The sequence below is a fragment of the Lepidochelys kempii genome, chromosome 1 (genome assembly GCF_965140265.1).
Source record: "Lepidochelys kempii isolate rLepKem1 chromosome 1, rLepKem1.hap2, whole genome shotgun sequence".
In the NCBI taxonomy this organism is placed as follows: Eukaryota; Metazoa; Chordata; order Testudines; family Cheloniidae; genus Lepidochelys; species Lepidochelys kempii.
Genome location: NC_133256.1, coordinates 273053926 through 273075695, shown reverse-complemented (window position 1 = coordinate 273075695; position 21770 = coordinate 273053926). Strand labels below are relative to the sequence as shown.

Below are 21770 nucleotides of genomic sequence, written 5' to 3'. Positions count from 1 at the left end.
CCCTTCATCCACAGAACCAGTAATCTCATCATAAAAGGCGATTAGATTAGTCAGGCATGACCTTCCCTTGGTGAATCCATGCTGGCTGTTCCTGATCACTTTCCTCTCATGCAAGTGCTTCAGGATTGATTCTTTGAGGACCTGCTCCATGATTTTTCCAGGGACTGAGGTGAGGCTGACTGGCCTGTAGTTCCCAGGATCCTCCTTCTTCCCTTTTTTAAAGATTGGTACTACATTAGCCTTTTTCCAGTCATCCAGGACTTCCCCGGTTCGCCACGAGTTTTCAAAGATAATGGCCAATGGCTCTGCAATCACAGCCGCCAATTCCTTCAGCACTCTCGGATGCAACTCGTCCGGCCCCATGGACTTGTGCACGTCCAGCTTTTCTAAATAGTCCCTAACCACCTCTATCTCCACAGAGGGCTGGCCATCTCTTCCCCATGTTGTGATGCCCAGCGCAGCAGTCTGGGAGCTGACCTTGTTAGTGAAGACAGAGGCAAAAAAAGCATTGAGTACATTAGCTTTTTCCACATCCTCTGTCACTAGGTTGCCTCCTAGGCTCCTTTATATAGGGCCTAGGCCGGCCCTGATTGGCTACCTCTCCCCTGCCCTGATTGGCTCTCCCCAGGCCTTCTCTGATGGCTGCTGCAGGTCTGTGCAGCCTCTCTCGCCTGGTTCAGCCCTTCTTCTTAGGGGGTGGGGCACTGCCCCACCACAAACATCAATTAGAAAGTCTGTTCTCCCCCCACCACCAAAAAAAAACAAAACACTTTTGTACATACTTTGTACAATAGCCTGTCACTTCAGAGAAGATAAATCACTAGGGTGACAATATGTCCTGTTTTGGCCAGGACAGTCAGTTTTTTTTAAGCTCTGTCCCGACCGTCCCGACTTTTTTGGCAAAAGTGGGCATTTGTCCCATTTGCTCTTGCCAACTTGATCAGTTGGCAACAGCAAATGGGACAAATGCTCACTTTTGTCAAAAAAGTGGGGTGCATGCAGAAGAACATGCAGGGGCGAGCGGTGATGCTAGGCCCGCACAGGGGAGGCAGGATTCGGACGAGCAGTGACACCAGCCTCAGCCTCACACAGGGGCAGGCAGATCTCAGGCAACCAATGATACCAGCTCCAGCCACTCTTGGGAAGGGGAGCTTGGGCCAGCCCCATGCGGTGGGGAGGGGTCAAGCTAGCCCCACGTGGTGTCCCATTTTCCCTTTAGGAAATATGGGCCCCCTATAAATCAGGAACAGGTCTGCATTCTGGAGGTAATGCTTGAGCTTTCAGCATCACACCTCACATCACATGCTGCTTGCAGCAGAGCTATTTTGGTCGACTGAAAAGAGTACTGCTATCCCCAGCCATCTGAAAAGGAAAGTAAAATAAAAGTGGTCAGCACTATGTCTTACATTGAAAATTTCCAGCAGGTTTGAGTAGTGGTGGTGGGGGGTCGGGGGAGGGGGATAAATGGCACATATTCCTCCTCATGTTTCTGGATCTTTTGGAGGTTTTTAAAGCAAATTTACCATGGGATACTGCTGATTTTCCATAAATAAAGTTGGGGCTAATGCAAATGTGCTGACTTGGCTCCAATACCTCCTCTCAGATCAAACTCTAATGAGCATGATGGTTACCTGCTCTTCTACCTCTGGAACCTTCACTTGCAAAATACCACAGATCTGTTATCGTCATTATCCTCTTCAACACCTATATGAAGCCCCTAAGTAGTTCAGGAAGCAGCATGGACTCAAATGCCAACAATGTATGACACCCAGCTCTGTGTTCCCTTTCCAACAAGTTGAAACAACTCCATCTCTGAACTATCCCATCACTTGGGAGATATCAACACCTGGATGAACCAGACACAGAAGATGTTTGATGGAAGAAGAGGGCATTTGAAATAACTCACCATCACTAAATCATCATCTACCACCAAGAACGCCTGCTCAAGTTGACCTGGGGCATTGAGATCCTTTTTTACTCTGCATTAGCCCTGGTTACTCAAATAAGTCACAGCTGTGAAAAATGTCCTCTTCCACTTGTTGCTGACTAGAAGACCACAGCCCATCCTATCAGTATCAGACTTGGCCTTGGTGATTCATGAACTTCTGACTTCCCGGATTGATTAATGCAACGTTACATCTTTCTTTGAACAAAAATTCTGACATTTAAAAAAAGTTCCAATCAGTTCAATATGAAGCAGCCTGCTTATAAGGCAACTTAGAAAGCCTAGAGCAGTGTTTCTCAACGGCCAGTCTGTGAACCAGCACTGGTTCCTGATATCTCCATGGCACAGTTTAGGAAGGCAGCAAGCCAGCCCCTTGTATCAAAAAGATTGAGAAACACTGGCTTAGAGCACATTTTTCCAGTGTTCCACTCCTTTCAGTTACTTATAGTTGCACCTCAATAAAATTCACATTTTCATTCCTAATTTTCAAAGCCCTCAATGGGATAGTCCCAAGCTACTGCAGATAATGTTTCACTTTCCGTGGTCATAACTTTCCATGAAAGCTATGTTTCTCCAAAACAATGGAAATGTCAAACACCCATGAAAACATGAGACAGAGTCTTCTTGACATCTAGTCCGCTGTAATAAACTGGATTTGACAGAATGAGTCTCTGGTATTGATACTTCTCATATTATTACTTGAAAGTACAGGAGTCATCATTTAGCTTAAGTAATTGTGCTTTAGGACATGAAGGATTACATTTCTAGTTCTGCGCTGGTTCCCCAGGGTATTGGGTAGATTGTGGGACAATTTGTCTTGTAACTGTGTCTTGCTGTCAGCAGTAAATGATTTTATTACTCCATATCTATAAAACTTACTCCCAAGAAGGGATCAGAATGACCACAAACCTCACTGCCTTCAAAAGAAAATATAAAGCTCACTTTATGACCTTGAGTTCATGTATAAAAGAGACTATTAAAAATAGTAATAAACCCACAAGTAAAGGGAAAGAAAGAAAAAAGGATTCAAGTGATTAAAGCTGATATGTTACAAAGTGTTCATAAAGCATGGTGAAGAAGGAGGTATAACTACCTAGACTGACAGACATCATACTAAGTGTCTACCCAGCCCCACTTACCCTGATCCTCCCACTATCTGTAGAGCCCCAACTCTTGATGTTTCTGTCCTTGTAGAGAGGTTTATTTGAGGGATCAGGAAAGGGGGTGGGAGTACTTAGACTGAAAGCTCTTTAGCACAGGAACCATCTTTTCGTTCTCTGTTTGCACAGCACCTAGCATAACAGGATCCTAGCCAATAACTAGGGCCCTAGTCGCTATGGTGATACAATTAATGAAATAAAATAAAATAATAATAATTAATAAGTGTCACAGAGCAGGTGCTCCTTCCCTCCCATGCCTTGTTTCCTAGTTCCAGTGGTTTTTCATTTTCTGTAATTGTGCGTGGAGGGGAGCATAAGGCTCTATGTTATAGAGTCACAGGGTAAATCGTTCTCTCAATTCTGTGCAAATCTGCAAGCAAGACAATAGTAAAGTTTTTCATTTTTATGGCAGTTCAGTTTGGAGTGGTTCAAACTCAGTTTCCTTGAAACATGGGACTGTTCCAGGTACAAATAAGAAAGACGAGCATGTTACCCATAATTAGCCATGATCAGAGATACACTCCCTACATACGACAGCTGTCTGGCAAATACATGTACAATAATATTTTATAAATCTACTTCTGAAAATACTAATGTGTGTCCAGAACGATCCTTGTGAGTATAAAAGTAAATTCTCTATCAATCTATTTTTACACTTTCTGGGCAGCTACTGTACCAATAAATCCAACTTAAAATCACAGCCATGGATTCTTTAATCTTTAGGATCAGTTTTCACAGAAAGATATAAACCAAAATGGGTGAATCCAGCCTATCAGAAGGCATTATCCTCAGATAGAAACCCAATTACTCATCCATTGAAAGAAAATACAGCCTAGAGGATAGGATATCATTTCAGACTCAATTTCCAGTTATCACCTTCAAAATTTTGAGCATTTAAAAAAAAAAGTTTATGAAAAGTATAGGAAAACCTAGGAATATATTGTAAGGAGAAGGACCTGAGTCTTACCTGACATACTATTTTTAAATGAATCCCCCCAAGTAAGTGCTGTTTGTTCAAATTAGTAACCGATGGAGTATTACATGCTAATGCAATAACAATAATATACTATGCTAAAGTTGCATTTAAAAACACATAAAAAAAACCACAATTAAGGTTTCAATAGCAGTGTGTTAAATCTGCCATGTTGCATAACTTGATGTTTTATGGTAGAAATTTAAAATATAAACCATGCCTGCCATTTTTCTCTGTCCATGATGTAAAGATATTTTGGATAATTTTTCTCTCTCTCTCTCATATATATATATATATATATATATTGCAATTAGACAATTAAAGTCTCAGTTCTCATGCAATTTGTCCTAGCAGCTGCCAGGCCAAGAAAACAGAATGCATATTGGTATTGTAAAACAGGGCAGGATTTCATTGAGGCCTCAAACAAGCAAATCACTGAAGCATATGCTTAACGTTAAAGTAGTGAACACTCTCCCTGAAGTCAATGGACTAGTCACATGCTTAAAGATAAGCATGTGCTTTAAGTGCTTTGTTGTATCAGGGCCTTTAATGAAAAAATCTTACAAGATGCTCACTGAGCATGCCCTTTACCAACTTACAATGACCGCTGTAAGCTCTTTTGAGCAGGGGTTGTCTAATTTGAGGGTCTGTAGGTGCTATTGTAATATAATTAATAATAATATACTCACAAGTCTCAAAGCTCTCTAAAAGGAGAGTAAATATAATTCCGCCTATTTTACAGATTGGGTATCTGAGGCACAGAATACACAGCAGGTTAGTGGCATAAGTGGAAACAGAACCGAGGACTTCTGACCTTGCTCTATGGGACCATGTTAGTCTGTATTAGTCTGTATTCGAATGAAATGTGTTGAGGAATAATTATGGAACAACAGAGATGCTGAGTGTGAGACTGAAATACCAGGGTACAGAGTTTATGGAAGGAATAGTGTTGGAAATAATTTTCCTAATAAATTTACTAAGGTTTACCACAACTCAGTTTCCATAGAAGTATTCCTTTATTTAGTGTTTACTGCATGCAAAATACAAATACAAGCAAAGGTACACTTATATTCTGTATCCTAGCCACAATGCCGTTATAAGCATTGGCCCAATACAACAGAATCAGGTTCAGGAGATATCTTCCCATCATGGTATGACTCAAGAGGGGTAAGAAACACACATGAAAAAACCCAACCCTACAAACCTTGCCTTTTATACACTGTAGTTATTGCACCTTAGCTAAAGCTCTGAAGTTTAGTGCTGAACCTTGTCCTCTGGCCAGATTAAGACAAAACTAATGGTTGGGTCTCTCTCTCTTCAACACTTTTCTTCTTCTGTTATTTGCCATATTTCTCCCTAACTATTGGTCCAAGCATTTCTTTATAATAAATTAAACAAATGTATATAGCCAATTATTTACTGCATCGGGCCTATCATTCATGCTAACATCAAAAGTCAATTTAAAACCATAGTTCACCCAGGACCAATGCAGACCTATATTCTTATGAATAGGTAAAAAGAAAGGAGGGTGGCAATATAGATGAACAAGAATACTATATGTATGGATGCATAAAAATTATTTTAGCTGACGTAAAGGGAAAAATTATGCTTACACGTTGTGAATATCATATGGCGGGGTGGCCAACTTACGTGACAAGGAGCCAGAATTTACCTATGTACATTGCCAAAGAGCCACAGTAATACATCAGCAGCCCCCCATCAGCTCCCCAACACTTGCCAGCAGCTCTGCTGATCAGCGCCTCCCCTTCCTTCCCCATGCCTCCTGCAGCATGCAGGAGGCTCTTGGGGGAGGAGCGAGGGCATGGCAGGCTCATGGAAGGGGGCAGGAAGGAGTGGGGGCCTTTGGGGAAGGAGTGAAGTAGGAGCAGGGCCTGTGGCAGAGTCAGGGGTTGAGCAGTGAGCACCCCCCATCCTGGCACATTGGAAAGTTGGCACCTGTAGCTCCAGCCCCGGAATCGGTGCCTATACAAGGAGCCGCATATTAACGTCTGAAGAGCCGCATGCGGCTCTGGAGCCACAGATTGGCCACCCCTGTCTTATGGACAGAATGAAAAAAGAATCAAGAAAATGTTTCTCAGCCATGAAGAGGGCCTCTTAACTGACATGTATTTCTATGGAGAAAGCAGTACAGACAGTATTAATGGAAACTGTAGGGTCATATTGTGCTTTGAATTTTGAAGAATTACTCATTGATATGTCCCTGAAGAAGGAGCCATTCTCAGGGCAGTAGCATAGGATGGCTTTCTTGTGTTCTTTGTTAAGCAACTGCCAGTTGGGAGGTTATCTGAGAACTAATGATTGAAAATGGACCAAGTTTGGTTGAAAAAAAAAAAGTGAAGTCAAAGTTAGAGAGGCGCTAGTATCTAGGGATCACAATATCATTTGATAAGAAATGCTGTTGAGGTTTTTTTTTTAAAAAGAGAATGTAACACAAATACATTCGGCTTAAGAAAAGCGTATCTTAAATAAGTGTGAAATAAGTAAAATTGATTGCAACTCAATATTGCATGGAGAAACATAACTATTAGTTATAGCAAAGAGCCATGAACTTTACGTGGAGACCTGAATAGTTGCAAAACTAAAGTTTGGATCTACATTTTAGAGACAGGTCCCAGCTGGGAAACAAATCAGAGAATACCGTGTTAAGTGGAACAGTCCTCCAACATATTGAAAAGAAAAGAACTTAGCATTTACTATGGAAAAAAAATAATTGAAAACAGAAATAGTACACAGCTACAGTTAAGGGAAAGAAAACAAAATACTAGATTATCAGAAGAATACCATGCAGAACATGAGGAATGATTTATTATCACTCTATATCAGTGTTTCCCAAACTTGGAACACTGCTTGTTCAGGGAAAGCCCCTGGCGGGCCAGGCTGGTTTGTTTACCTGCCGCATGCGCAGGTTTGGCCGATTGCGGCTGCCACTGGCCGCGGTTCACTGCTCCAGGCCAATGGGGGCTGCAGGAAGGGCAGCCAGCACATCCCTCGGCCCGTGCCACTTCCTGCAGCCCCCATTGGCCTGAAGCGGCGAACTGTAGCCAGTGGGAGCCGTGATCGGCCGAACGTGTGAACGCGGCAGGTAAACAAACCAGCCTGGCCTGCCAGGGGCTTTCCCTGAACAAGTGGCGTCCCAAGTTTGGGAAACACTGCCCTATATAATCCTTGCTGAACCCCCATTTAGTAGTATATCATGGTAACAATGGGCTTAATCCAACAAGGTGAATCAATGGGAGTTGAGGATACAAAAGCACCTTGCAGCATTTTGATGTATAGTACAGGAAACAGATGGAGTAGGCAATTAAAAATATACCATCGTCCCAATTTGCTGAAATGAGACAAAAGATGGATACCAATTCAGGATTCTTGTGCCTGAAACCAATAAATATATTTTATCACCCATGACTGCAAAAACAAATATCATCAGTAGAAATATGATTGACCAGAATAGAGAGAACTGGAACAACTGGCTGCCTGTATTAGATTAGCTGCTGAATTCTGAGGAAAGATGGACCAAATCAACACTTTTATGTTTAATTTTTTTAAAAGTAACTAAAAATTCACTCTATTATGTGAGTATAGTAATTCAGCAGCATCCATTTGCTAAAATTTTAATCAATTCTTATTGAAAGGTTTATAAACCTAGCTACATATGAGTTAAGCTCAGATTTTGCTGATACATTACATAGCTGACCCCTTCCTTTTGAAAGGCCTCTGCAGTTAAATGTGGTTTCTGGCACACCTTCTCTTTGCATTTGGAAGGCAATTCATAAACCTCTGAAATTCTCCAAACCATTACAAACTTACTTCAATAACATTCCACAATTCCCCAACTCCCACACTTTCTTAAAAGAGATAATAAAGATAACTCTCTATAAAAAGCTATATTTCACTATAACTATAAATAATGTCCCAGAAGCTTGCCCCAGAGTTTATTCTGCTATTCTGCCATGCAACAGATTTAGTTTTAGCTACTGGGGAGCTTATTACATTCACAGAGAAGAGAGTTGTTTTCTTTAAGGTGCAGTTGAGATTTAAAGTAGAGTCCTGTGGAATTTTCAGACTCTTGAGGACAATTCCCTGCTCTACAAGATGAATTCCATTGAGTACCTACACAAAGACAGTCTTTCTGAAGCACATATATTTAATACAAAACCTAAATATTATTAAATGGAATTCTCTTGTGAGGTCGTTATTTCACTACCTCTCCAGCTACCAAAGAATCTACCAGGCTCAATTTCTAATGTACATATTAAGAAAAAAACCACTCTAAAAATAATACACCTTCTATATGCATCATAAAAAGGCAAAAAGGGCAGTTTAAAATTCTAACTATTGAAAGAAGAGTAAGAAAATTATTCATAATCTTATCATAAGAGAACTGTAATGCAATCTAATTGAATTTTTCAGAGTTACGAGAAGGATTTACCTCTGATCATGATAAATTGTTCACTGTTATGAAGTGTTGAAAAAGTTGCAGACATTCCTGAAAAAGGCAATTAGAAGTCGGAGATTAGTGGATCTGGGTTAGGGATAGGAAAATCCATTCGTGAAAGAATTACCTGTTGTCAATTATACAAGTTACCAATATACAACAATTAGCGTTAAATAGAGCACAAAATCAGTTATTAACAAAATAACACTAAAGTTCTTTAATGTATTCACTTTTAGCTTGACTGATGATACAGTGATTTGTACAAGTTCAGCCATAACAAGAACTGATTTAGTGAAAAAATGTCACTATATGGACATTTAGAACTAGACTTCATGCAGCAAACAAAAAATATAGCAAAGAACAATCCTGCCCTTGAGCAGATGATCTGCTAGGTCCATTCTATTTCTAAATTCTGTAATTAGTGTTAATCTAGTTCTATAACTGTTTATAATACTAGTGTCAGAAGAATCTGAAGAGGTATATTAGTCTACCATCTAGCACCACTGGAAATTAACAGACTCCATATCAGCTAGCATAAATACTGTCCAGACTGGTTCAGAGCTTAAGCTTCTTAGTAGTCATTGTTTTAAATTCACAAAAATAAAAAAACATAATAGCAACATGTTTTCATAAATTAATAGCATATAAGAGCCCTGGGGGAGAGGAGGGGAGACAACGAAAGATCCCTCTATTGGCACTTTGCCAGACTCCTATCTTGGTGTAAGAGTTCTACCAGTACAGGCAAGTCCCAAGGGGATAAAGGAAATAGTTGTCTTTTATATCCAAATCTTTATGGCCCAGATGCACAAAAGGGACTTAGGGGGCACAAAGCCTAACTTTTTGGCACCTAGATATCACTGTAACAACACTTCATTCCACAAATATAGGCTCCCTGTATAATGAATGGAGAGAAAGCAACACCTAAGACTAAGATCCACAAAAGCCACCATGCTAGTCTGCCCTGAAGTAGGCACTCATGGTCATGAGCATCTCCAGAAAGTGTGACAGGGTCACATTTACCACGCTGTAGCAAATCCCAGTTCACTTTGGTCTTCACACCCCTGTCCTATCTAGAGACAAAATAAATTAAATAGTTAATGTTAACATTTAAAATTGCCATCATTGGGCTTCAAGTTACGCACCAATGAGAGGATATCACACCATTCGAAAGCTCATGCTCAAATAAATTGGTTTGTCTCTAAGGTGCCACAAGTACTCCTTTTCTTCATTCAGAGCCAGTCTTTTAGGCTGTCTGTGCACTTCGGAAGACGTCAGTGTTCTTTTACATTTGGAAGGTTTTTTTCATGACCCTGAGAACCAAAAGTGAAACCTTAGATTGTGCAGAATCTACATATAACATGTAGACCACATAAATACATTGACAAGGACAGATATGGACTATGGGATGGGTATTTGACACCACAGATCTAGAGGGCTAGAGCAAAACACTTGGTAGAGTCAAATAAAAATAAACATGAAATAGTGTTATGAAAAATCATAGCCAAACATTTCTCTCTCTTCCAAACACTCAACACTGTCCATTTGTACAGTTCCCCTGGGCACTGCCCCTTCCGGTCCACAAGTTACTGCTCCATGTGGATGAAAAAGGCAGAATCTTCAGTCAACCACAGCTTGAGAAGAAGAGGGGATATTTCCCACTGAATAGGCGTGCAAATACTACAGTGATGAGTACTATAAAAATGCCTAAAAACAAAAGAAACATCATCCAGGTCCATTGAGGGAAAAGGGGAGCAAGGGAACAACTAGCAGTATCCAGAGTGTAAGTTGTATTTATGGAAAAGTACTTAAGCATTTAACCCATATAGTTGTAGAGAAATTATTCTAACCTATGGAATTTAACAGGGAATGAGATTTTCTATAGATATGGTGTTTTTGTTTTGTTTTTGCTTGTTTCTTTTCTCCCCGTCCTGTAAAATTCTATTGCCAGGATAAATTATTTGTTAAATTGTAAAGGATGGTTTTAAGTACCCACCGAAAAATTAACATTTCCTGTTAAAATATATAAACTTTTCTGTAAAGATGCTCCAGCAGAACGATCTTTGGGCTGCTAATGACACTGACCCTAAATAGCAAAAGATGAAAAGAAAGCAAGACTTCTGTGTTTTGAATCAAACACACTTTTCTTGTATTTGTGGTTTCCCTAAGATCCAGTTCCTGCAATGGGAGTCAACCTTTATGCCTATGTGGAGTCCATTGCAAGATCAGAGCCTAAGACTACAGATGGCTTGAATAAAAAAAAAACAGATCTGAACATACTTTCAGGGGTGTTTGAAATCTAAACTCACATCTAGCTAAAAAACTTTTCCAAATATTTTTCTAGATCAAATGTATGAGGGTGAAGGAATTAAATAACTTTATCTGAGCTCGGAAACATTGACTGATATAGTTTAGTTCTCATTTTTTCCTTTCTGCTCATGCTGTAGAAATTAGAAACAATTCCATGGCTGTTATTTTCTTTTCTTTAGTGTGGGAAAAATGTCAATCACATGGATTTTTTCAGGGTAAATGTCAAGATGTCATTGCTCAGCTGTATTGATTTTCCAGTTTTGCTTATTACTAATGACTTCTCTTACAGTCTGATTCAAAGCCTATTGAAGTCAATGGAAGGATTCACAGTGACTTTCTTGAGCTCTGGTTTGGGCCCCTATTCACCATCATCGTTATGTCTGTGTCAGTGCATAGAAGCAGAATGATCTAAGGGCTGGGAAAAAACAGGTAGTTTACATCCTTATTTTTACTCAGTAGTTGATAGCATAGTGAAAATGACATTTGAAAAACATGAAATAAAAATGTTATGTAGCTTTTGGACTTTGAATGTTTTACATTTCAAACTGTCAAGCAGTGAGAAAAGAAACAGAAATAAATGAAGAGGGTAGACAACAATTGTTATTGTCCTGTATTGTAACTGTTGTTCTTTGACATGTGATGCAGACATGTATTCCACAAAGGTGTGGGTGCACCAAGAACACTGGAGCTGGAAAATTTTGCCTAGCAAAATTCATGGCCATAGCCCCTTGCCTCCCGGCTCCCCCCAGCTCGATGAGGGTGTGCCCCCTCAAACCCTCCTCAGTTCCTTTGCGCACACATCAGGAGCATAGATTCTGATGCAAGGGCAGTGGGTGAAGCTTCCCCATGAGGAGGCTAGCTCCCTGTCCTGCCTCTTCCCCCCGCGGCCCCACCACACTCCACCTCACTCCGGCCTAGCCCTGAACACTTCGCACTTGCCTCCCGCCCCAGCCACCGCTTGCCACATCCCTCCTCACCCCCCAAGCTGCTGCTTGACCCCCCCACACACATCTGCCACTTGCCACATCTCTCATCACTCCCCCCGCTCGCCCACCACTTGCCTCCTCCCTCCCCACTTAGCCTCCCCTGGCCTATTATACCTGCTGCTCATGTGAAATACACCTCTGCATCACATCGCAAAGAACAACAGTTACAATACAGGCAAGTAACTGTTTTTCCTTCAAGTGGATGCAGCTATGTATTCTATGTGGGTGACCACAAACAGTACTTGCCTGAGGTGGGGCTCAGAATCTATTTAAACAAGTAGTGCAGGACTTCTTTCCCAAAGTTTGCCTCTGCTCTGGATGTCATGGTAATGGCATAACTGTTCAGAAACATATGTACAGATGACCAAGTGGCAGCCATATAGATGTCCAATATTGAAAAATCACTTAAAAATGCTATCAGTGTAGAATGAGATCACACCCTTGGAGGAGGCATAGTCAGAGCTACTTTTTATGCTGTCTTGATACAGGAAGTGATCCACCTAGAGATCATCTGTGGAGAAACTGCTTGCCCTTCATTCAGTCTGTATATGACACAAACAGATGAGGTGAAACACAAAAACACCTGTCCAGGTAAAAGGCTAGACATCACCTGACATCCCATGTGTGAAGACACTGATCCTCTGGGGTTGAATACAGCTTAGGAAATAACACAGGGAGACTATGCCAGGCTGGGGAAGACGCTTAAGGAAATCGAGGCTCAGGTGATCTTCAGTGGGATTCTATCTGTTCCAAGAGAAGGGCAACAAAGGTGTGACAAGATTATGATGCTCAACAGATGGCTCAGGCACTGGTGCTATAAGGAGGGCTTTGGGATGTATAGGATGGAGGATGGCACAACTGATCAAGAGAGCTTTAAGCTGGGAATCTGGGGGAGATGGTTGGGAAATGTCCAGGTAATCTACACACTGGATTTTAATATTGAGAGGGAAGAAAACGAAGTAAGAAAGGATACAGCCGTGGGTAGGAAAATGTACATGAGGAGGAAGGGTAGTGTACATACCAGTCTAATAGGTGATACTGTCAGTAGAATGTCTGTGCCTAATTGGGTAAAGCGAGGCCAAACAGCAAAAATTAAGATGTTTGTACACTAATGAGAGGAGCCTAGGTAACAAAATGGAGGAACTAGAGCTACTGGTGCAGGAAGTGAAACCAGATATTATAGGGATACAGAAACATGGCGGAATAGTCGTCATGACAGGACTACAGGTATTGAAGGGTATGTGCTGTATAGGAAAGACAGAAATAAAGGCAAACGTGGTGGAGTAGCATTGTGTATCAATGATGAGGTAGACTGTAAAGAAATAAGAAGCGATGGAATGGATAAGACAGAGTCCGTCTGGGCAAAAATCACATTGGGGAAGAAAACTACTAGAGCCTCCCCTGGGATAGTGCTTGGGTGTGCAATAGACCACCAGATCTCAATCTGGATCTGGATCTGGATAGAGACCTCTTTAATGTTTTTAATGAAGTAAATACTAATGGGAATTGTGCGATCATAGGAGACTTTAACTTCCCAGATATAGACTGGAGGATAAGTGCTAGTAATAATAATTGGGCTCAGATTTTCCTGGATGTGATAGCTGATGGATTCCTTCACCAAGTAGTTGCTGAAGCAACAAGAGGGGATGGCATTTTAGATTTGGTTTTGGTTAGTGAGGATGTCATAGAAGAAATGGTTGTAGGGGACAATCTTGGTTAGAGTGATCGTGAGCTAATTCAGTTCAAACTAAATGGAAGGATAAACAAAAATAGATCTGTGACTAGGGTTTTTGATTTCAAAAGAGCAAACTTTAAAAAATTAAGGAAATTACTAAGGGAAGTGGATTGGATTGAAGAACTTGTGGATCTAAAGGCGAAGTAGGCCTTTAAATCCACAAGTCAAAGTTGCAGAAACTATCAGAAGCCTGCATCCCAAGAAAGGGGAAAAAATTCATAGGTAGGAGTTGTAGACCAAGTTGGATGAGCAAGCACCTTAGAGAGGTGATTAGGAAAAAGCAGAAAGCCTACAAGGAGTGGAAGATGGGAGGGATTAGCAAGGAAAGCTACCTTATTGAGGTCAGAACATGTAGGAATAAAGTAAGAAAGTCCAAAAGCCATGTAGAGTTGGACCTTGCAAAGGGAATTAAAGCTAATAGTAAAAGGTTCTATAGCCATATAAATAAGAAGAAAACAAAGAAACAAGAAGTGGAACCACTAAACACTGAGGATGGAGTGGAAGTTAAGGATAATCTAGGCATGGCCCAATATCTAAATAAATACTTTGCCTCAGTCTTTAATGAGGCTAATGAGGAGCTTAGGGATAATGGTAGGATGACAAATGGGAAGGAGGCTATGGAGGTAGATATTACCACATTCGAGGTAAAAGCCAAACTTGAACAGCTTAATGGGACTAAATCGCAGGGCCCAGATAATTTTCATCCAAAATATTAAAGGAACAGGCACATGAAATCGCAAGCCCTTTGGCAAAAATTTTTAATGAATCTGTAAACTCAGGGGTTGTACAGTATGACTGGAGAATTGCTAACATAGTTCCTATTTTTAAGAAACGGAAAAAAAGTGATCTGTGTAACTACAGGCCTGTTAGTTTGACATCTGTAGTATGCAAGGTCTTGAAAAAAAAATTTGAAGGAGAAAGTAGTTAAGGACATTGAGGTCAATGGTAATTGGGACAAAATACAACGTGGTTTTACAAAAGGTAGATCGTGTCAAACCAACGTGATCTCCTTCTTTGAGAAGGTAACAGATTTTTTTAGACAAAGGAAACACAGTGGATCTAATTTACCTCGATTTCAGTAAGGCATTTGATACAGTTCCACATGGGGAATTATTAGCTAAATTAGAAAAGATGGGGATCAATATGAAAACTGAAAGGTGGATAAGGAACTGGTTAAAGGGGAGACTACAACGGATCACACTGAAAGGTGAACTGTCAGGCTGGAATGAGGTTACTTGTGGAGTTCCTCAGGGATCGGTTTTGGGACCAATCTTATTTAATCTTTTTATTACTGACCTTGGCACAAAAAGCAGGAATGTGCTAATAAAAGTTTGCAGATGACATGAAGCTGGGAGGTATTGCCAATACAGAGAAGGACCGGGATATCATAAAGGAAGATCTGGACGACCTTGTAAACTGGAGTAATAGCAATAGGATGAAATTTAATAGTGAGAAGTGCAAGGTCATGCATTTAGGGATTAATAACAAGATTTTTTGTTACAAACTGAGGACACATCACTTGGAAGTAACAGAGAAGGAGAAGAACCTCGGAGTATTGGTTGATCACAGGATGATTATGAGCCACCAATGTGATATGGCCGTGAAAAAAGCTAATGCGGTCTTGAGATGCATCAGGCGAGGTATTTCCAGTAGACATAAGGAGGTGTTAGTACCATTATACAAGGCACTGGTGAGACCTCATCTGGAATACTGTGTGCAGTTCTGGTCTCCCATGTTTAAGAAGGATGAATTCAAACTGGAACAGATACAGAGAAGAGCTACTAGGATGATCTGAGGAATGGAAAACCTGTCTTATGAAAGGAGACTCAAAGAGCTTGGCTTGTTTAGCCTAAACAAAAGAAGGCTGAGGGGAGATATGATTGCTCTCTGTAAATATATCAGAGGGATAAATACCACGGAGGGAGAAGAATTATTTAAGCTCAGTACCAATTTGGACACAAGAACAAATGGATATAAACTGGCGATCAGGAAGTTTAGACTTGAAATTAGATGAAGGTTTCTAACCATCAGAGTGAAGTTCTGGAACAGCCTTCCAAGGGAAGCAGTGGGGGCAAAAGACATATCTGGCTTCAAGACTAAGCTTGATAAGTTTATGGAAGGGATGATATGATGGGATAGCCTAATTTTGGCAGTTAATTGATCTTCAGCTATTAGAGGTAGATATGCCCGATGGGATGTTAGATGGGGTGGGATCTGAGTTACTACAGAGAATTCTTACCTGGGTATCTGGCTGGTGAGTCTTGCCCACATGCTCATGGTTTAGCTGATCACCATATTTGGGGTCGGGAAGGAATTTTCTTCCAGGGCAGATTGGCAGAGGCCCTGGGGGTTTTTCGCCTTCCTCTGCAGCATGGGGCACAGGTCACTTGCTGGAGGATTGTCTGCACCTCGAAGTCTTTAAACCACGATTTGAGGACTTCAATAGCTCAGACAGAGGTTAGAGGTTTGTTACAGGAGTGGTTGGGTGAGATTCTGTGACCTGCGTTGTGCAGGAGGTCAGACTAGATGATCATAATGGTCCCTTCTGACCTTAAAGTCTATGATTCTGTGATTCTAGGTAATTAATTATACCACCTGGTTCAAATGAAATTGAGAAGACACTTTAGAAAAAAACTTGGGGTGCGGCCTTGAGGTCACTTTGAAGAATTGCGTGTAAGGAGGCTAAACAATCAAAGCCTGCAACTCATACTCTTCTCGGAGATATTATTGCCACCAGGAAGGTAGGCTTTTTTACATAAAGGAGAAAAAGAAGATGCCAAAAGATTGAATGGAGGTCCCAGCAGAGCTGCTAAAACTGTATTAAGGTCCCACAAAGAAACTGATTCTTCCACTAGTGGGTGGAGATGAAGGAGTCCTTCCAAGGACCTTGCTACCATGATATTTGAAAATACCTACCTCCCACGCATCACAATATCATCGTGCCACCTTGGCCAACAATAGGAAAGAACATAGACACCAACTTGCCCTGGCATGTCTCCTGAACCTTACATGTGGAAACTGATTTCCATTTGTGGTTATACTCAAATACAAGCAACAATCATTATGTCCCATGGATTGGTGGATGAAATGCCAAAATCACCCACCAGGTACACGCTCAATGAGCTGAATGCAAGAACTGACAACTGAAGATGTAACAAGTACTCCACAATGCCATGGATACCAGCCAGCTTCGATTGAACTTGGTGAGCCAACGACCATATTGAGAAATGCTTCTAAGTAGCCAAATAGGTCATTCTGTTGAAGGCTACCTACCATTAAGTAGAATCTGTTGAACAGCCTCCAAATTTTGCTCTGCCTCATTATTTAACCATGGAGCAGCCTGCAGTGAGATGCAAAGAGCTGAGTGCAGAATGTAAAATGTAACCATGATGCTGAGTCAAAAGATTGGGATAAAGAGGAAGGAGTATGGGACGCCGAATCGATAACACAAGAAGGTCAGAGAACCAACATTGCCTCAGCCATGCCAGAGCAATGAAGATGACCTTGGCATGGTCCAATTTCATTTTGAGGATGACCTGCAGGATGAATGGAATTGGAGGAAAAGCATACAAGAGTGCCAATTCCCGACCCAGGTAAAAGGCATCGTTCAGGGAGCACAGATGGAAATCCCCTCAAGAGCAAAATGAACAGTATTTCTTGTTGTATCTCATGGCAAACAGGTTGATTGTTAGGATCCACCAAACTTCGAAGGTGGACCGCAGGACACTGGTTTTCAGAGACCACTTCTGACTCAGGGAAAAATTCTGGTGTGAACCACAAGTTGATTCTGGACTCTAGGTAAGTGATAGGGCACCAGAGTTGCCAGAGTCTGATCACCTCCTGACATAGAACACTTAAGGGTGCTCTCCCTTTTCTGTTCACATAATACATCACAGTGGTATTGTTGCTAAGTATATAAACCACTGAGCCCCTGATATGATCTTGGAAAGTTTGACAGGCACTGTAGATGGCCCAAAACTCCAGGATGCTGATATTCAGTGAAGCTTCCTGTTCCAGCCACAGGTCCTGAATTTTCAGCAACCTGAGATGTGCTACCCAGTCTATCAAGGAGATGTCAGTCACAATAGTCCTGGTTGGTGGGGAGCAAGTGAAGGGAACACCCTGGCACACATTATCCTGAACCGTCCACCACTGTAAGGAGTCCAGGATCAGCAGGGAAGTCAGACCAGCCTGTCCAAGGGATAACAGTTTGGATGATGGATCAACTTCAGCCACATTTGGAGAGTGTGAATATGTAATCTGGCAAACCGGACAACCTACTTGCATGCAGCCATTTGACCCAGCAGCCTCAGGCACATTCAAGCTGTAGTAGAGGTTTGAGACTGCAGTTCCGGACAGAGGTTATAAATCATCTGAAAACAGCCAGTTGGCAAAACATAAGAACATAAGAATGGCCATACTGGGTCAAACCAAAAGGTCCATTTAGCCCAGTATCCTGTCTTCCGACAGTGGCCAATGCCAGGTGCCCCATCGGGAGTGAACAGACCGGTAATTATCAAGTGATCCATCCCCTGTTGCTCATTCCCAACTTCTCGCAACAAAAAAGCTCTCTAAAGAAAAAGGCTCTCAAACTTGTAGAATCTGTTAGGGCCCCAATTAATTCAATTTTTGAGTGGGGTCCAACATTGATTTTCCATTGTTGAGAATGAGGCCCAGGCACTTGAGTAAGAGTAGTATGACATGTACATGGGAGGGGACTTCTTCCCTTGACTTGCCTCTCAGTTAACCAATCATACAGGTATGGGAAGATATGGGTTCCCTTCTTCCTGAGGTATACCATCAATACATCCATACATTTGGTAAAGACCCAGAAAGCAGAGAATAGACCAAAAGGGAGCATGGTGTATTCATAATGTTGGTTCGCCTGGACAAACCAGAGGACTCTCCTGTGGCTTGGGAGAATTGGTGTATGGAAATAAGCATCCTGAAGGTACAGGGCAGCAAACCAGTCATTGTGATTTAACATGTGGAAGATAGTTGTTAGGGTGCCCATTCAGAACCTCATTGCAGCATGGATCAAAAACCTTTAAAAACCTCATGTACCTGATATATTTGTTGAGGATGTGGAGGTGAAGAATAGATCTCAGCCCCCCTTTGGATTTAGGAACCAGAAAGTACCAGGAATAAAACCTCCAACCCTTTTACTACAGTTGAAACTCCTCCACAGTTCTCAAAGCTCAAGGAGCAGTATCTCATGGGAGGGGTTCCTGAAGAGGGTTGGGGAAGGTGAGTGGGGAGGAGGGGTGGAAAGGAACTGGATGGCACAACCCAATCTGATGATGCTTAGGACCTAGCTGTCCATGGTGATTGAGCCCCAAACATCATAAAAGTAAGCAATCCTGTCCCCAAGCAAGGGGGATAGGAATGTACAGATCATGACTGGATTGCTGCCCCAGACACGTAAATTGAAATGGGCACTCAGTAGTCTCCAGGGTGGGGTTGACTGACTGAAACCAGAACCAGAAGGCCTTTGCCTCTGGGATCTATGACCCCTTCCTGGGGTAGTCTTTCTGCCTTGTTGGAAAGAAGGACTGCCCACTGAAGCACTATGAGTGATTCTGCTGCTGCCACTGCTGACTTTCATAATGGCATCTCTCTGACACCAGAGTACACACCCCCAAAAATGCAGCATGGATCAAAAACCTTTAAGAGAACCTGCATTGATTAAAAACCTGCAAGGTCTCGTCATTCTTGTCCGAGAATAGCACCCAATCATCAAAGGACATGTCTTCAATAATCTGTTGAATATCAGGAACAATGCCTGAATTTTGCTGTCATGACACCCTCCTCACAGTCACAGTTGAGGCCATAATGCTGGCCAATATATCTGCTACATCCAACACTGACTTCAGTGAAGTCTTAGCTACCAAAAGCCTTCAGCCACAAAAGAACAAAACTCTTCTCTAGAGGCTCCCAACAACTTGTCCACAAATTTAGACATGGCTGTCCAGTTAATAAAGTCATATTTGGATAGCAATTTCTGCTGGTTTGCAATACGCATTTGCATGGAAGAGGAGCTATAAATCTTTTTTCCCCATCAAGTTCATCTTGTTGAACACCTTTCCCTGGGAGTAGATTTATATCTACCCTGCTGATCCCTATAATTCACCACAGTCACAAGAGAATTAGGGACTGGATGAGTACAGAAACTTTCAAAATGCTTCATGGGGATGAACTAGTGCTTCTCTGAATGCTTTGCCATGGGTGGTATCAAAGCTGGACTGTTCCAGAGGGTCGTTGCAGATTCCAGGCCAGCATCATTAGTAGGATTGTAACTCACCATGGAGCAGATAGTTAGAGAATGTCAAGCAACTTGTTCATATTCTCCTGTAAAAATTCTACCTGGATGCTGGCAGGGAGACAGACAGTGCTAGGGTTGATGTTGTTGGTACCAGACTCAACGGACAGGCTCTCAGTTGTCTTGGTGTGATACCAGTGAGTGGTTTGACAGACCTGATCCATCCTGCATTCCAGAAGTGGTACACTGCTGGTCCATATTCTTTTTAGAGGAGAAGGAAGAGTCCTCATTAGCCCTGGAATAGTTCTGGTCAGTTTTATTGGACACCCACAATGAGGTTGAACAGTTCCTCTGTTTCTTGGGGAATATGGCAGCACTGGAAAATGTAGTGGCCTTATTCACCAAGTCCGAAGGCAACCACTGATCAGGCACAGGCCTGAGTATCAAAACAGGCCTCATGGACTGCTCAAGAAGCTGCTGCTGCAAGTGTAAGTCTCTGGCCACTTGGGCTCTTTTGGTGAACAACTTACAGCTAGAGCACTGCTCTTTAGCACGCCCCTCACCTATACAGAGCCATCACATCATGTGGGGATCACTATTAGGAATCACAGCACACACACAATGGGCAGCACTTGAACCCTGGTATCAGACAGGACAATAAGTATCTTAACTAGTCCTAACACTATCTATATAAAAACTATATACATGAAAGGAAATTCTCAGAAAACTGTGTGAGAGAACGTGAGGTGATAACCACAGAGTTCCAGCCACAGGTAGTGAGAAGGAACCGAGGGAGTAGGGTGAGATGGTACCACCTCATATAACTAGGGTGACCAGATGTCCCGATTTTATAGGGACAGTCCCGATGTTTGGGTCTTTTTCTTATATAGGCTCTTATTATCCCCCACCCCTTGTCCCGATTTTTCACATTTGCTATCTGGTCACCTAACATATAATCAGAAGAGAGGCTATGGCCACAGGGCCTGAGTGCCACCCCTGCGAGTAAGGCAAAGCAAAATTCTCCTGCTCTGGTGCACTGGGCATGCACACAGCTAAGTGGAATACATGTCTGCATCTACTTAATGAAGAAATAAATTCCGGGTTATGGATCTGACATGCGGAAAGAGTAAGAATGGGGAGGGAGAAAAAAAGATATCAGACAAACTAGTTGGGAAGATATTTTTAATTTTATATATATAGATTCAGGACTGGATGAAGGCACATATACAATAGACTCATGTCTAGGGCCCTGGCTCCGAGACTTGTGTGATGATAAATTTCTGATTTCTCGCTCTTGCTGCTGGGGAAAAAAAAGCTTCAAAACGTGAATGGAGTGTAACTGATGCAGTGATGTCTGCCTCAGTCTGCAAAAAATCTCCAGCAGAGGGAAGAGCAACAACCACTTGAGCCCTGGAGGAAGCTACCTGGCCACCTACCTACTACCAGAGTAGATTCAGTCCTCTCTTCTGAGGGTGTTACCTTGTGGCTCCTTGACATCAAGGGGGGCAACAGTGCCTGTTCACTTTGTGCTGAAGTTGTGGTGCATTAGGGGGAACGGATCAGGGTGTGCTATAGACCCCAGATTACTTTAATCCAGCCCAGTAGGTAGATAGATAGATAAACATTTGTTCATAAATTAAGATGTTAAATCCTTTTTGCGGTGCTACTAGTTTTAACAGACCACTTGAGACTTGCTTATATCATACCAGTGCAACCCATCAATGAAATGAGCACACACTGTTGTTTTTTACATTAATATCTAGTCTTCTACTGTTTTGCTCTTGCTTTGTTTTTCTCTGTGCATGAAATGTCCTGTCATTATTCAAAGAGAAACCACCTCCCTAAGAATATTCTCAAGTTATGTGTAATGGTGGACTCTGTGCATTCCCTCTATACACTGAGTCTCCAGAGAGTTGGGTAGCTTCCCACCACCTGCTCATTCTACTAGT

General features: G+C 41.9%; 1 long non-coding RNA gene across 1 annotated transcript in view; it reads right to left on the bottom strand.

Moving 5' to 3' along the window:
* The window catches only part of LOC140906683 (uncharacterized), a 137036-nt gene that overhangs the window by 76591 nt on the left and 38675 nt on the right, over positions 1-21770 (bottom strand). Inside the window, exon 2 of the long non-coding RNA XR_012157204.1 lies at positions 8529-8585. This is a non-coding gene — a long non-coding RNA (uncharacterized lncRNA). The remainder of the gene's footprint in view (positions 1-8528; positions 8586-21770) is intronic.